Genomic DNA, 6,014 nt, shown 5'->3' with positions numbered 1-6,014 from the left:
ATTTTATTAAAGTCAACACAGCAGCTATTTGTTTATTCTTTAGCTGTTTATTTTTACAGTTTAATCCACGTTGAAAACTATATGATTAACTATATATATTTTTCATTTTTTGGACTTTAGACAAAGGAAGCTTTATTTCACGATGAAATAATGTTCTGGCCTCTGCACTGAAATGTGCACTCAGCCAACAAAGATAAAAAAAGAAGAAAGAAATCTGGAAAGCATTAGGCATTCTAGAGTTACAAATCAACATACAACTCAGACCACGAAACAGCCTGAACCCAACTACAGAGAAAGCTTGATGCAGCTGCACATATTTTGACATACCACGAAGTGAGATGGTCAAGCTCCACAAAATTCCGTCGTCCTCCCCAAAAGAAGTAGATGAATAGTTCACCTGAAGCATCTCACAAATCTCTGAAACCCACCTTCTTCACCAACCAGCCACAAGTTCGACATCCACAAACAATGATCAATACAGTAGACTAGAACACTAGCATTGCATTGAGTTGTAGTTGAGCTTTTTGTTTCCACTAAATACCCACAAACAGGAACCCCCTTCTCCTCCAAAGCACATAACTAACCACCATCCAAAAAAGTATACTCTTGATGACCATTGGTACACAATAGTCTGCTAGAGTAACGTCCATCTAGAGATACGATGATAAACTGCACCGTAGTCTCTCCTCCAAAAGGATAGGTTTTTAACCTGGAGACCGGTGTAGGAGGCAAAGAAGACTCCATGGCGATGCTTTCAATGAGGGTAAAGACGTCCACAGACGCCGCCATCGTCAAAAGTCATGTTTTCACAGCCATACACCACACTTCTGGCAACGAACATCAAATTGAGCTCAATCATTGGGTGAACTCGATGCGCTGCGTGCCGGCGCTGGGGTGGTGGCTGATTGCTGTCGGCATCTTCTGCTCCGCCTTCACCTCCTCCTGCTTGTTTGGCTCCGCAGTCGCTCTTATGGTTTTAAATATAGCGGGCTAAGGGGTTTAGTGGCGTGCTTCTCAAAACGACAAATAGCGGACTATATCGGGATATAGCGGGCTAAATGATGCTATAGCGCATGGCTTTTCCCTTCCAAAACAGCTATAGCGGGCTATAGTAGAGGCTATAGCCGGCTCTTTAAAACCTTCTCGCTCTGCTCGCTCAAATGTCTGGTACTCCGGTATACACAGTATGTATACCTTGCTGACTTGCTGTCTGTACATCAAATCATCAATACATAGTAATCCATGCATCTTAATTTTAACCTGAATCGTATACACTAGAACCCACGGCGCCGCGTTGCCGCGCCTTCTCATTTGAGAGACCCAATTTTGTTTATAAATTGTGGGATTAGAATTGTCTTTTTATGCTTGCTGGTCATATAATATTATGACATACGTTGTGTGATTAATCAAAAAGAAGATCATACCTAGTGCATGCCGGATAGTCTGATCGAGAACTATAAATAGCAAATTAAATCTTTGAATGATCGCAAAGTTTCTAGTATTTTGTGGTCGTGATTTATGATCTAGAATAGATATGTGGAATCGTAATTCCTTATAAATTTGATAAACGCGACTGACTAAGGATCACACATCACACATGACACATAGATTGAAGATATGTTGGCTAGCTATTATCAATAATTACATTGAAATTTTTGGATTGCTTCCAATCCGATCCAGCATCATCTACTGCTTGTCATCGGCTGTGGCTTCCTGAGATATGCAAACACCATGCATGGGGTTCAGGGATGCTGAGCATACAAAATTGTGCCTAGTGTGTCTTCAGTGAAGGAATTTACCTGCCCATGAGGTGAACACATGCATCAATATCCAGTTAAGAGTTGCAATTGTTTTGCTATCTCTGGTCTTAAGTCCTAAAAAATGCTACTGTACTCAAGTTGCCCAGATTTTCTAAATCTGCAATAAATGCATATACAGGGTTATATAATTTTCAGCAAAGCTAAGATAGCACCTGTGTTCTTGGAATCTCAAATTAGTGTTGCAGTTAACACTCGGGGTGAAAACTTCAAATTATTTTCCATGGACAATATAACAAATACATGGTGTGCGTTGCGCAAAGAGTACATAGTAAACCCAGGGCAAGATCTCAATCCTGAAATCAGTCTTGCCTAGATTATTGATGGTTGAATCCAGTTGCAGCAGCCCAGCACCCCGGCGCCAGCAGCATACCTGCTTGAGAGCTTGCGCTGGAGAGTAGCTAGCAACCCAGAAGAGTAGCAGGAGTCTCTGCCTCTACCTTCTATCTTCTCATGGCTCGAGGTCGCCCACAAGACCACAACAAGGTGTGCGTTCAGTGATTCAGATGGGAAGCTGTAGAGGAAGATGAAGAGGCGGGCATGCGGTAGGCGACGGGCCTGACCGCCCGGCCGGTGATGATGGAGAGGGAGAGACGGGCCGAGGCGTGGGAAAGGAAGGGAAGAGAAGCGCCAGGAGAGTGTACCTGTGGGGCCGTAGAGGGAGACGGAGAGGCGGATCGGAGGCGGCGCCGTCGTGCTGTGGGCCGTGGTTGTCGCTCCGGCAAAGCCGGTTGGCCTGGGCTTGTCGTCTGCTGATGGAGGTCGCCGCTTCGTGGGCGCGGCGAAGAAGACGCAACTTTTCCTTGCCGTCGTTGTGGCTTCGGTCACTGATGACCCCGTGGACCTGCTCTTCAGGGGCGAGCGTGGTGCCGGCAAGGCAAGGGCGATGTCGACGCGAGGCGCCGCCACCGGATCTCCACACGCAGTATCTAATCGGCGGGCGCTATGCCGTCCACGCGAGGATCTCCGGCGCTGCGCCATCAAGGCCGCCGCCGTCGACGAGTACCGTGCGCCTCCTCTACGAACAGCCGCCCCAGCCTACCCCTCACCCGCGCGGCTCCGCGGCCGCCGGAGTAGGTTGCGCTGCACACCCATGGCCGCCGTGGACCAGCCGCCGGCGCCGCCTCACCCGAACACCGGGTAGAAGGGCCTGATCCAGCCGGCCGCGTGTCGGCCAGCGCGGCGGTGCCTGCGGAAGAGGCGCCGATGAGGCCATCGTTCAGCTGAGCCCGGGGGCCCGGCGTCCGCATGGGTAGTGGCGGCGGCCTCGCTCGCTCAAAGGGTCGCGAACCCGGCCAAGAGCCCAAGAACGACGGTCAGATGATAACCTTCCCTGATATCCAACGGTGAGAAATTTAGGTCGACGTGGCCCAATGCTAGCTTGAGGGAGTGGCGTGACTTTCGTATCTGTTGGGCTTCAGTGACCGGCGTACATGGGCGAACGACCGGTGTGTAGACGCTGCTGTCGTCCACGCTCTGCTTCCTCTGCGCCTTCAACCTACGCAGCAAGCCGCTGTACACGGCCACCTTCCTGTCCTTCCTCTACGCCATCGCCTACCTTGCCATGCAGTGCCTGCTGTACCACACAATCCATTTTGCACAATCTCATCCCCTTCATCTTCGTCGCAGGTTAATTAAACATATATCATCATCAGGTCACACAAGCTCGTTGGTTTTCATGACCTCCGACTGATAGCTTTTGTTTAACCTGCTTTTTCCGTTCTCAAATGCAGGGACGTCCATGGTTTGGGTGCTGCTTCAGTGGAACTCCGATGGTGGCCATGGACGCCATCCCCGTGAGGCTACCAAGCATCCGTGATCCTGGCCTGTTTTTTTCCCCAGTCAGTGCAATAACGGGCGTCTCCTCTGTAGTACGTACTTCTTAATGTAATCATTATGTAACGTCATGAAACTTTGCTGGGTCTCACAGTGTGACAGTAATCGAGATTCCATTATGCCTCAATTCATGCATGTGATGATGAAACGTATGTGCAAGGAAATCGGTTGTAATATCTATTATATAAATATTTAAAGAGCAAAAGAAGTCACTATGTTCGCCGAGAGGGCTTAGAAATTCCCACATTAATCGTAAAAAAGAAAAAAACCCTCTACCGTCGGATTTTATGAAGATCTAACGGTCTACATTAAACCATATTAAATATAAAAAGCAAAAGGCTCAACCGTTAGATTTTATAAACATCTAACGGTCTATATTAACCCGATAAAAAAAACCTCAGTCATAGAAATCATAGAAACCGTCGGATTTTATGAAGATCAAACGGTCTATATTAAACCATATTAAATATAAAAAAAGGAAAAAGCCCAACCGTTGGATATTATGAACATCCAATGGTTTATATTAAACTGTATCAAATATTAATGAATATCTCACAACCTACGATACATTTAATTCTTATTAGATCAATTTAAATATTTTGTATCACTAAACAAATAACAAAAAGAGAGTGACAAATCATCAACCATATGTTGAAGCTTCGGTCAAATAATATGTCGCTCTTTGTCCCGTGGGTGTATATTACGTCTAATAATATATCACAAATAGAACAACAATAAAATGTATAAAAAAAGAAAATTATCATAACAAATACTAGATACCCGCGCTATTTGCGCGTGTCACCTCGCTAGTGTTGCAGATTTGAGTTCACCATTGGATAGCTCTCGTCGAAACGATAAAAATTTGAATATATAATTTACCGAAATGGAGCTATGGTGGCAAAAAATCCAGGATAATAGTACCATCAGACAATTCAATGGTTATCATCTTATCCTATGCCAATAGAAAGTTCTGAGCTTAAATTCGAGTGCCAACAGATTATATGATATTCGAAACTTTTGTCCGTGTCACTGCCTCACTGGATGACTGGATTTTCTAGTGTTTAGATAAGTTTATTTAATGATTCAATTCGATGTCTGTAGAATGTCTGGACAACGATTCGTCGTCATCGGATGATCTGATGATGGAGTTCCGATGCACTAGATTATACAGTGAGGGCTAAATTTCTATAGTTTCATGATTTATATATATCTACTACTTTATCCTTAAATATATGACGTTGGACAGTAACTGAACCCACTGAAAATAACTATTTTCAGCGGTTTCTAGCCGCCGACTTTTACATAATGAAAAGAAAGCTTAGGCGGAAAAATGCTGAAAACAACACTATTTTCAGTGGCCAAACCAGGCCACTGAAAACATGGGCCATTGACAAATTTCGGCGGCCATACAAAAGTCTTTGTATATCTCAAATGTTACCAAACTCAAGTTCATTAATATGTCCACATCTAAACAATGAAAGCCTTATTTTCACTCATCCTGAAAGTCACATAGGTCTTGGCTCATTTGAGTTATGCTCGCTACCACCTTAGGCGAAGAGGTTGTTCACAAGATCCGTGTGTCGTCAAATTTTCATGGAATAAAGAATAAGACAAGTCTACTGCTTCAAAGAAAGGATCTTATGATAGTCAATATGGGCCCTCAGCACCCATCAATGCACGGTGTTCTTCGACTGATCGTTACTCTCGATGGTGAAGATGTTATTGATTGCAAACCTATATTAAACCAAAATTCTAGCAAATAGGAAACGACACAATCAACCAATAAAATATGGAAAAAGTATAGATAACCCCCTGAACTATATGAGGTTGGATACTTCACCCCCTCAACAAAAAATTGGTATAGAAGACACCTTAAACTATCGAAAACCGGATAAAACACCCCCCGAGGCGGTTTTGGAGGGCGGTTTGCTGATGTGGAACTCGGTTTCGACAACATGGACTCCTGGTTTGCTGATTAGTGTACACCGTGGCATTGGGCCCATGGGTCAGCCCCTCAACTCTCCCTTTTCTTCCCCACACCGCCCCTCTGCTCCGGTTCATGCCGCCGCCGCCATCAATGGAGCCCGCACCCACCCTCCCCTCGCCCTCTCCCATGGATGATGACGGTGCCTCCCAAGCGGCATCCACACCACCGCGGCGTCCGCCCGTCCCCATCTGTCCGCTCCCGCGCCTTCCCCACGCTCGCATTCGTGCCGTCCACGGCCACCATCGCGCCCGCCCTCGCCGACTTCGTCTCCCGCGCCGCTGCCTAGCTCTGGTGGCCAAGGAGAAGAGCGGGGCGAGGATCCCTGAGGCCAAGCGGTGGTCGTCGCCGATAGGGTCGATCCTCGCCATCGTTGT

The 6,014-nt window shown here is 46.2% G+C and overlaps 1 pseudogene; it reads left to right on the top strand.

The window, feature by feature from the left end:
• Positions 1-742: 742 nt before the first annotated feature.
• Positions 743-3,636, top strand: LOC120694113 (annotated as a pseudogene).
• Positions 3,637-6,014: the final 2,378 nt, after the last annotated feature.

This window comes from Panicum virgatum, unplaced genomic scaffold, assembly GCF_016808335.1.
Source record: "Panicum virgatum strain AP13 unplaced genomic scaffold, P.virgatum_v5 scaffold_3222, whole genome shotgun sequence".
NCBI classification, from domain to species: Eukaryota; Viridiplantae; Streptophyta; class Magnoliopsida; order Poales; family Poaceae; genus Panicum; species Panicum virgatum.
This window is presented reverse-complemented; position numbering and strand designations above follow the sequence as displayed.